We start from the raw sequence: 11,949 nt of genomic DNA on the forward strand, positions 1-11,949 counted from the left end.
TTGTGCATATACGGAAACTGGACATATACGGAAGATATGCGCATATCTTCTGTATATGTCCAATTTCCGTATAGGCGCATATCTTCCGTATATGCCCAATTTCCATATACAGGAATTGCACATATACAGAAATTGTGCATATACGGAAGATATGCGCATATACAGAAATTGGGCATATATGGAAGATATGCGCATGTCTTCCGTATATCCCTAACTTTCCTGTATGTGCATATACAGAAACTGTGCATATACGGAAGATATGTGCATTTCTTCCGTATATCCCTAACTTTCCTGTATGTGCATATACGGAAACTGTGCATATACGGAGGAAATTGTGCATATACGGAAATTGGGCATATACGGAAGATATGCGTATATCTTCCGTATATGCCCCATTTCCATATATGCGCAATTTCTGTATATGGAATCTGTGCATCTACGATGCAGATACATGAACGATGTTCATATAAGGAAGATGTGCATATACAGGAATGTTCGGGATATACGGAAGATATGCGCATGTCTTTTCGTATATGCGCATCTCTTCCGTATATGCACAGTTTCCATATATGCGAAATAACTGTATATGCGAGTATCTTCCGTATATCCCTAACTTTGCTGCATGTGCATATCTTCCATATATGCATGTCATTCATGTATCTGCATCGCAGATGCGCAGATTTTATATACAGAAATTGCGCATATACGGAGTGGGGCATATAAAGAAGATATGCGCATATCTTCCGTATATGCCCAATTTCCATATATGCGCAATTTCTTCCGTATATGCACAGTTTCCGTATATATAAATACAAGAAAGTTAGGGATACATGGAAGACATGCGCATATTTTTCGTATATGCCCAATTTACGTATATGCGCATATCTTCCATATATGCACAGTTTCCGTATATGCACATACAAGAAAGTTAGGTATATACGGAAGACATGTACATATCTTCCATATATGTCCAATTTCCGTATATACCCATATCTTCCGTATATGCACAATTTCCGTATATGCGCAATTCCTGTATACGAAAATTGTGCATATACGAAAGATATGCGCCTATACGAAAATTGAGCATATATGGAAGATATGTGCATATCTTCCGTATATGCACAATTTATGTATATGGAATCTGCACATATACGATGCAAATACATGAACGACGTGCATATACGGAAGATATGCACATACAGGAAAGTTAGGGATATATGGAAGATATGCGGATATCTTCCACATATGCGCAATTTCCATATATGCGCATATCCTACATATATGCGCAATTTCCGTATATGCACAATTTCTGTATATGTGCACATCTTTCGTATATGCACAATTCCTGTATATGGAAATTGTACATATCTTCATTTATGTATCTGCGCATATATGAAAACTGTGTATATACAAAAATTGAGCATATACGGAAATTGAGCATATACGGAAGATATGCGCATGTCTTCCGTATAACCATAACTTTCCTGTATGTACATATCTTTCGTATATGCACGTCGTTCATGTATCTGCATCACAAAAACACAGATTCCATATACAGGAATTGCGCATGTATGGAAACTGTGCATATACGGAAATTGGGCATATACGGAAAGACATGCGCATATCTTCCGTATATCCTTAACTTTCTTGTATGTGCATATCTTCTGTATATGCACGTCGTTCATGTATCTACATCGCAAATGCGCATATTCCATATACAAAAATTGTGCATATACGGAAATGGGGCATATACGGAAGATATGCGCATATCTTCCGTATATGCCCAATTTCCGTACATGCGCAATTTCTGTATATGGAATCTGTGCATCTACGATGTAGATACATGAATGACGTGCATATACGGAAGATATACATATACAAGAAAGTTAGTGATATACGAAAGATATGCGCATGTCTTTCCGTATATGCCCAATTTTCGTATATGCCCATATATTCCGTATATGTACAGTTTCCGTATATGTGCAATTCCTGTATATGGAATCTACGCATCTGCGATGCAGATACATGAACGACATGTATATACGGAAGATATGCACATATAGGAAAATTAGGGATATACGGAAGACATGCGCATATCTTCCGTATATTCCCAATTTCCATATATGCACACATCTTCTGTATATGCACAGTTTCTGTATATGCACAGATACATAAACGAAGATATGTACAATTTCCATATACAGGAATTGCACATATACGAAAACAGTGCATATACAGAAGATGTGCGCATATACGAAAATTGTTCATATACGGAAAATATGCTCATGTCTTCAGTATATCCCTAAGTTTCATTTATGTACATATCTTGCGTGTATGAAAGTCGTTCTTATATCTGCATCATATATGCGCAGATTCCATATACAAAAATTACGCATATACGGAAATTGGGCATATACGGAAGATATGTGCATATCTTCCGTATATGCCCAATTTCCGTATATGCGCAATTTCTGTATATGGAATCTGCGCATCTCCGATGCACATACATAATTGATGTGCATATACGGAAGATATGTACATACAGGAAAGTTAGGGATATATAAAAGATATGCACATGTCTTTCCGTATATGCCCAATTTCCATATATGCGCATATTTTCCGTATATGCATAATTTCCGTATATGCGCAATTCCTGTATATGGAATCTACGCATCTGCGATGCAGATACATGAACGACGTGCATATACGGAAGATATGCACGTACAGGAAAGTTAGGGATATATGGAAGATATGCGCATATCTTCCGTATATGCCCAATTTCCGTATATGCACAGTTTCCGTATATGCAAATTGGGCATATACAGAACATATGCGCATACCTTCCGTATATGCCCAGTTTCCGTATATGCACAATTTCTGTATATGGAATCTGTGCATATACGATGCAGATACATGAACGACGCGCATATACAGAAGATATGCACATACAGGAAAGTTAGGGATATACAAAAGATATGCGCATATCATCCGTATATGCACAATTTCCGTATATGCGCATATCTTCCCTATATGCACAATTTCCGTATATACCCAATTTCCGTATATGCGCACATCTTCCGTATATGCACAGTTTCCGTATGCGCACAATTTCTTTATATGGAAATTGTATATATCTTCGTTTATGTATCTGCGCATATATGGATACTGTGCATATACGGAAGATGTGCGAATATACGGAAATTGGGCATGTACGGAAGATATGGGCATGTCTTCTGTATATCCCTAAATTTCATGTATGTGCATATCTTCCGTATATTCACATCGTTCATTTATCTACATAGCAGATGCACAGATTCCATATAGAGGAATTGCGCATATACGGGAATTGTGCATATACGAAATATATGCACATATACGGAAATTTGGCATATACGGAAAGACATGCGCATATCTTTCGTATATCCCTAAATTTCTTGTACGTGCATATCTTCTGTATATGCACGTCATTCGTGTATCTTCCTCGCAGATGCGAAGATTTCATATACAAAAATTGCGCATATACGTAAATTGGGCATATACGGAAGATATGCGCATATCTTCCGTATATGCCCAATTTCCGTATATGCGCAATTTCTGTATATGGAATCTTCGCATCTGCGATGAAGATACATGAACGATGTGCATATACGGAAGATATGCACATACAAGAAAGTTAGGGATATACGGAAGATATGCGCATGTCTTTCCGTATATGCCCAATTTCCGTATATGCGCATATCTTCCGTATATGCACAATTTCCGTATATGCGCAATTCCTGTATATGGAATCTGCGCATCTGCGATGCAAATACATGAACGACCCGCATATACGGAAGATATGCACATACATAAAATTTAGGGATATACGGAAGACATGTGCATATATTCCGTATATGCCTAATTTCTGTATATGCGCACATCTTCATTATATGCACAGTTTCCATATATGCGCAATTCCTGTTTACGGAATCTACGCATCTGTGATGCAGATACATAAATGACATGCATATACGGAAGGTATGCACATATAGAAAAGTTAGGGATATACGGAAGACATGCGCATATCTTTCGTATGCCCAATTTCCGTATATGCGCACATCTTCCGTATATGCACAGTTTCTGTATATGCGCAATTCCTGTATACGGAAATTGGGCATATACGGAAATTGTGCATATATGGAAGATATGCGCATATACGGAAATTGGGCATATACGAAAGATATGCGTATATCTTCTGTATATGCCCAGTTTCCGTATATGCACAATTTCTGTATATGGAATCTGCACATATACGATGCAGACACATGAATGACATGCATATATGGAAGATATGCACATACAGGAAAGTTAGGGATATACAGAAGATATGCGCATATCTTCCGTATATGCGCAATTTCCGTATATGTTCATATCTTCCGTATATGTCCAATTTCCTTATATGCGCACATCTTCCGTATATACACAGTTTCTGTATATGCGCAATTTATGTATATGGAAATTGTACATATTTTCGTTTATGTATTTACGCATATATGGAAACTGTGCATATACGGAAGATGTGCGCATATACGGAAATTGAGCATATACGGAAGATATGCGTATGTCTTACGTATATATCTAACTTTTCTATATGTGCATATCTTCCGTATATGCACGTCGTTCATGTATCTGCATCGTAGATGCGCAGATTCCATATACAGGAATTGCGCATATACGGAAACTGTTTTTCGATATATATTTTGTTTATACTTAAGAGTCGTTATTGTATGGTAGCTTATGATAAAAATATCTACGGTTACATATTTGTTAAGAGACTTGGTAAGAATATTTTTAAAGTGATATTGGATTGTAATGTGTGGTTATTGTTTTTTTATCTAGTATCAAGTTTGAAAGGCATATGTATTTTTAGACAGATTAATCTTGAGGTGCGAGGTATAAGTCTTAAGATTACATTTTAAACATCAAATAAGATATAAATATAAAAGTAACTTAACTTATAAACTTGATAATTTGTAAATAATAAAAACAAAATCCGTTACAACTATTCATCAAAAGTAATGTAACATTGATAGAATATAACATCGCATCCACATAAGGATTTAAAATTCAATGAAGATAATGTCATAAACACAAATATAAATTTATGTATTTTTATTCAAAATAGGTCCAACTATACATGTTTCTTTTTTACAAAATAGAACTTCATTTCCAACATAAATAATGGAATCTCATGCCCATAAATGACATAATGGAAAAACAAAATCATGATCGATTTAAAGTATGGGTCTATAAGTCACCCTCATCCATCTTGGCACTCCCAAGTGGATTTCCAAATTAATATCTCTGCAAAAAATTACAATAATAATTAGTTGTAAAAATTGAAAGGCATATAATCAATTTCAATAATTCATGATGATATTTTGATCAAATACTCATTCTCACCGTGAGGAGCTGAGGCAATGGAGAAGACAACCCTTCCTAGGTAGATGGCGGAGCACTTGGTGACGGATATAGGCATGGTTCAGGGGTACTAGATAAAGGAATGGTGGATGTGAAATAGGGAAAAGGTAGTGGGTGTGAGCGACGATACACCCTCACCAGTTGTACGATAGTGGGAATCACTCTAGGCTGGGGAATTAACTTAGGGGGGGAAATTGGAATGTTAAGGGTGGACGATTGAAAAAATGAGAATGGTGGATGATTGAAGGGTAGGGGTGAGCATTGGGAAGGTATTACAGAGGTGGTTATAGGCATGGAAGAATTTATGGAGAAAAAAGGTGGAGAGTGTGGGCGATGATACATCATAATTGGTTCAACAATAGGGGGAAGCACCCTTGGGGAGGATATTGGGGTGTTAAAGGCTGAAGCAGTGTTCCAAATGCTAGATCCTTTTTCAATAGCATGTTCATCAAATAAAAAAATTTGACAATTTGGAATGTTGTGAGATGTGGGTCCCTCATCTGTAACAATAAAAATAGTTCATATAGTCATGAAAATGTGTTGAACATGCTAATATATCGCATTTAACGTAAAACAATGCATAGCATGAAATTTCCATACCAATATTGGGTATAATAGAATCTTGCATTATCTCAGGCGTGTGGTCCACATTTCTTTGTTTTTGAGAAGATGACTCCAATTGTTCATCCATTCTTTTTCCTTACATGAACTCGTCCAACCCTTTCAAATTGTAGTATATCTGTCCCTGATTTTGACTTGTGACCACATCGCCTCTTTTTATTTACTGGACTCAAGAAACTATGTTTTCTCTTGGTAGTGATCTTGGATGGAGTTATAGTATTGAAAAACATTTTGTTGTATTCTTGACATGCTTTGTCTACCAAGTTGTTCAATGCATATGCCTGTTCCAAATTTGTAGGTATTATGGATCTCAATTTCTCAAGAGTTGATGAGTTAACACGTTTCATCTCATCATGTTTAGAGAATGCACTATCTTGTCTTACATTGGTCGATTCAACATTATATGAGAAATTCTTTAAATTATCAATGCTTGTTTCATTATGATAATTCATATTGGGAGGAGAATCAAAGCATGGCGAAAGCTCTGTTTGGATTTCTGGGACCAATATAGGTGTTTCATTCAAATCAAATAAAATTCTAGGCCTTTCTGTCATGGGATCAGTGACACCAGGTGCTACATTTTCATCCAAAATAGTGTTACTCACTAACATATCAACTTTCAATACATGTTTACAGATATTTCCGTTTAGATATTTCCGTTTAGGGCCCAATTGCAATTGCAGAAGTTTAGATTAGAACCCTTATATATGACATTGTACCAAATGTCACGAGTATCCTTATATTGGCTACGAACCCAGTAGTCATTACTCTTTTCATCAGGCACACAATCTTCATTTGGCATTTTCTTAGCTCTACACTTGGATGAAATCAATTGTTCCTGTATTTTTCTGGGTCGTACAAAACCAACTTCTTTTAAACGGTGCATATGATTGTAAAATAATACAACCTTTGTCAACAAAACATAGATTAACCAATCAACCCTTCTGTGGCATGCATTGTTCTTCTCACATAGGTACCTTTCCTTGATATACCGATGGTAAGATTCAATGGAATTGTTTGTATCTTGATTTGAATGTGGAAAATTTTTGTATGCTTTTTCCCACATATCTGTAGAAAGAAATTTATTAGTTATATATTAATAAGTATACATATGACATGAAAAATAGAGTCATTAAAACCACCAATAATAAGCTTACATATTTTGTTGTTGGACAACCAAGTATTTCTAAAATATTCCAAAAATCTTTTTTGTTCACTGAATTCTTCAAATAAGCTTTCAACTTTCTTTCTCACATATTCATCATCTTTACACATGTGCATGATTTCTCCTAAACCACGAAAAATGTGTATTTGGTTTTCCCTCCCTTTGACCTTGTTTCCAACATTTTTCAACCATGCACGATGAACATGCCACACACATAATAATATTTTCCACTTGATTGAAGACCTGCAATAACATAATTTTTAGAGAGATTATACATTAACAATATTTTTTATGCCTCTTATAAAAATAATAAACACATCACCTCAATGCTTCAATTTCGATAGTAGCATCATATGTGATGAAGGCAAGAACATGCCAATCTCGTCGCTCTTTGTTTCCAATTGCAAGTGAGGCCAACATCCATTTAGAAAGATAAGCTATAGTATTGCGTGATGATATCACCCAAGCTATTGGAACCCCATTGTGATGTTCATCGAAAACCATTAAGGTGTAAAGTTGATACTGCATTACAAAAAATGTGCATAATTATATTTATATAAGATACATGCATTAATATGAGGTTAAATAAATGAATCGGATTTAGGATAAATATGTACTCACCCCGTACTTATTTGTACTAAAGGTTGAATCCATTGAGATAATATTATTGCGAGAGTATTTCAGTATCATTGAACACATCCACTTTGTTTGTATGCCTATGATAAAAGGGATATTTTCAACAAGATCTTGTTTTTGGTAGAAGAAAAACTCTCTGGGTTTTCCTTATACCAGCACTCTACACTCTTTGGATCACGTTGATCTTTAACATACTCTAGCCTTATGATATCATTGTAAATGTTACTTATATCTTTTTTTGTCATGTAGGTATCTCAAGGTATCCATGTGTATAACTCACCAGATCCATCCTTCACATCAGAGATGAACTTGTCCCATATCATTGTAACATTAAAACCTCTTTTAACGAAATTTTGGACACTAGATCGCATATCCCAACTTAAATGTGGTGCATAATTGAATCTCATGGACCTACCGATTGCATCTGTCCCATGACAAATAACATTGGATTTATCAATATGTCCACATGCAGTATATATTATTACAGCGTCATCTGGTCTCATTTGAAGTCGTCGCACAAAGAAGTGACATTGGCAACCAACTTTAATACTTTCATGTTGATTGCGGTTTGTCTTTGGATATGATGATGCACTCATAATTCTCCTTGTCGAATGTGGACCATATGAACACCAATAACTGGTAAAAAAATCACTACAAATTAGATATAATATTTATGCATATTGAAAAAATTATACGTATCTTGAAAAAACATATAGAGACTCACAGACTGTACTCCAGGAATGTTGAGTAATTGGTGTGTTTGATATTCTCTATTTTGTTACTTCGATGATTCTTAAGAAGAAATTGAGTGGGTGCACTTTCATTTGATTCCTCTCCACTTATGAAATCATCAAGTCGACAATATGGAATAACTGCAACTTTGTCCCCCTCAATCTCTGTCCATGTTAAGTCTTCTGCTGAAAATTGTATCATATCTTCCAGGTCTTCAACTTCCAACTCGTTAATCCTCCCCCACTTATTCATTCTTAAAATACCTGTACAAAGTGCATTGAAAATAATTTAGTTTGAGTAAATAATATGGTGTTTATCAATGCATAACGTACTAAGCATGGAAGTCTCATTTTTTAGTAAATATTTTATACTTTTCACGTAAACCACTTTCGGATTAACTAATATTTAGGGGATCTTAGATGACATTGTACGATAGCTAAGATCATAAGAAATTGGGTCATTAATAAGCTTAAATATCTCTGACAAATTTAGACTAACCCATGTATGACATATGAATTCTTTATGGAGGTGGGGCCACCATGTTATTGTCGAGGGGCGACTTGTGATGAGTCGCTGAGCTAGAATTGGTCAAAGGGAACTGCCTAACACTGACACATAAGATGTTGTGTTAATGGGTCCCTTCAAATAGGGATGAAAGGGAGAGACATAAAACCTATCCCCAATAAACCCCCCAATATCAAGAGTAATACCACTAAATTTTTTTTTCAATTAAGACAAGAGGAAATCCCCTCTATTAAATCTTCTTTGAGAAAAAAATACACGGTGGTGGTGACTTAGTAATGTTATAGAGCAGGATAGGGACTCGAGTAGGATATAATAGGATCAACTAGCTCGAAAAGACAAGACTCAGCAAACCACACCTCAATTTGCAATCTAGTTCCTCTAGCTAAAAAGCAAAATCCTATAACCATCATCCTTGAAGAATAAAGGGTGGCATTGATTTGCATATATATTGATCAAAGAGTTTTTGAAGGAGGACCTTACTTCTATGCAGCAGCTAGACTCTACATGTGGCCATGGATGATGAATTTTGTTCCAGAACGTGGAACTTTTACTTCAGTATCGGTTTGGGTAAGGCTCTATTCTCTACCTCTTGATTACTGGAAAAATGAATTGTTGGCCGCTATCGACAATAAATTAGGTCGTTTTGTTAAAGATTTTTAAGCCACAAGAAAAGAAAAATATACTTCCTTTGCCAAAATATGTGTGGAAATGGATTTATCGGGAGCTCTACTGGATGAGGTGATGTTGGAAGTTTTTGATGAAGTATGGGTGCAAACAGTAGATTATGAGCACATTCCGTTTAGATGTCGCATATGTCATGAACATGGACACCTTCTCAGAGATTGTCCACTCATTAAAGTAGTAAGCAAGAGCAAAAATAACAAAATGAAGGAAACATACAACTTTCAGAAAGTGGTGAATCGTGGAAAGGGTGGAAAAAGAGGACCAAAACAACATCAAGATGAAGGTTAACAAATCAGTCAGAACAAATTCCAAGTGCTTGAGGAAGATGAAGAGATCTCAAAAGAAGATCAAGCAATGGAAGGAAGTCCTTTGGACAAGGAATATGAAGAAAACTAGGAAAACACACAAGACATCGATTCTGAGAAGGAAGCCATAATGAGTGATGCAGAACTGGAGATGGATCAGGAAATGAACCAAAATGAGATGGAACTGGAGGATCATGAACTACAAGAAATTCTTGATAAAGGAAACCTAGATCTGGAAGGGTTTTTGATACAGGGAACCATGGGAGGAGTAGACTTGTTACCACAAGAAGAACTCAATAAAATACAACAGTTGTTTCTATGGAAATCACGGGCTGGCCGCTAAAATACCTAGAGTCAGTCAGATGAACATCACTGTTCATTGGCGTGAGAACAGCGGATACCATAGTTCCTTAATTAATGGAGAGCCTCTCTTCTTTTCTGGGATCTAGGTTCAGGCAAGAAAGTTGAGCAGGCATGGAAGGAATCTTTGTTTTACCTGCAACCAGAATCTTTACATTTTTGGGCCTCGTAGAGTAAAACCGCTTCCTTGGCAGTTTTTGGATGTTCGCATCGCTCTAAAGTGGGAAACGGTTTTAGCGATTTTGCAGCGATCCCATCCAACATCCTACACATGGCAGATAGAGGGTTTGGAAAACTACCCTCCATCGCACACTAACGTCTGGTCCGCTTGTTCGGTGCGATATTATGCTCTTCCATTGGTTTTCTCTATGTGGAACAACAGTCAAAAATTTTCGTGTCAAAGGGACTCTGCCGAGGAAAAAATTGTGGGAGATCTCGTGGGCTACCGAGGGCGAGTGACAATTTTGGGTTATTTTCAATTCGGGCTCGGATTCACTGTTATCTTCCGTGCATGTTGAGCATTGAGGTTGGAATTTGTGGATTTTGGGATATTCACATGCGCAAAGTTTATTCCACCATTCGGACTCGAAATCCGTTTAGTGTGTTTTCTATTATTTCATCGGGTCCGTTTTTGGAATATAAGAATATTCCTTTTTTGGCTCTGATTTGCGTCTCATCCATCAGAACTTTGCAAATGGATTGGCCAATTTAGGCTTTTTTTTGTATTTTGAAGGTCTCACAGTTAAATTTGTGGGCCCGTGGCCAGGATGTTAAGCTTTTGGCTTGGTACCCAAGCCCTAAGTGGATAGTTGACTCTATGTCCCTCAGGTCTCTTTCGGTAGTTGTATTATATGTAATTTGTTTCTTTGTTTCTAATGAATAGAAGGTACGAATCTTTCTTCAGCAAAAAAAAGAATTTAAGTTAGTCGTCCCCATAATATCATTGTTCACCCTAGCTTACATACTTAATATTAAACAATGAACCAACTTAACATAAGCTGATGCACCCCACATCTTTGCTTTATTAGAAGCATAAGTTAGAGGCTTATTTAGCCTAATAACACCCCTCTTTTTTAATTAAGTAGATTATGGAGAGTCCTTTACCAAATCTTAAGGTATGTGGTTATAGATGATAATGCGTCATTGAGAAAGGTAACTTTTAAGTGTAAAAGCATAGGTTGAGGCTTCTCGAGTCTAATAATACCCCTCGTTTTTTCATTTTTTACATAGGTATATTGGAGAGGTCTTCACCATGAGATGTCATGGTATTGAAAGTTGAGAGTGAATTTTTCAAAAAGTAATATTAAGTTTAAGCTATTGTGAACAATATATAAATTATTGTAGATATTCACCCGAAGTAATTTATTATAGCCTACATTGTCATTTTTGAATTTTTATTATTTAATTTATTGTTTGAAATTTTAATTTTGTTTATTATTTTATTATTCAAATATTTGAAAA

This window comes from Pinus tabuliformis, chromosome 4_2, assembly GCF_031772625.1.
Source record: "Pinus tabuliformis cultivar Carrire ecotype Pingquan chromosome 4_2, CPIR1, whole genome shotgun sequence".
NCBI lineage: Eukaryota > Viridiplantae > Streptophyta > Pinopsida > Pinales > Pinaceae > Pinus > Pinus tabuliformis.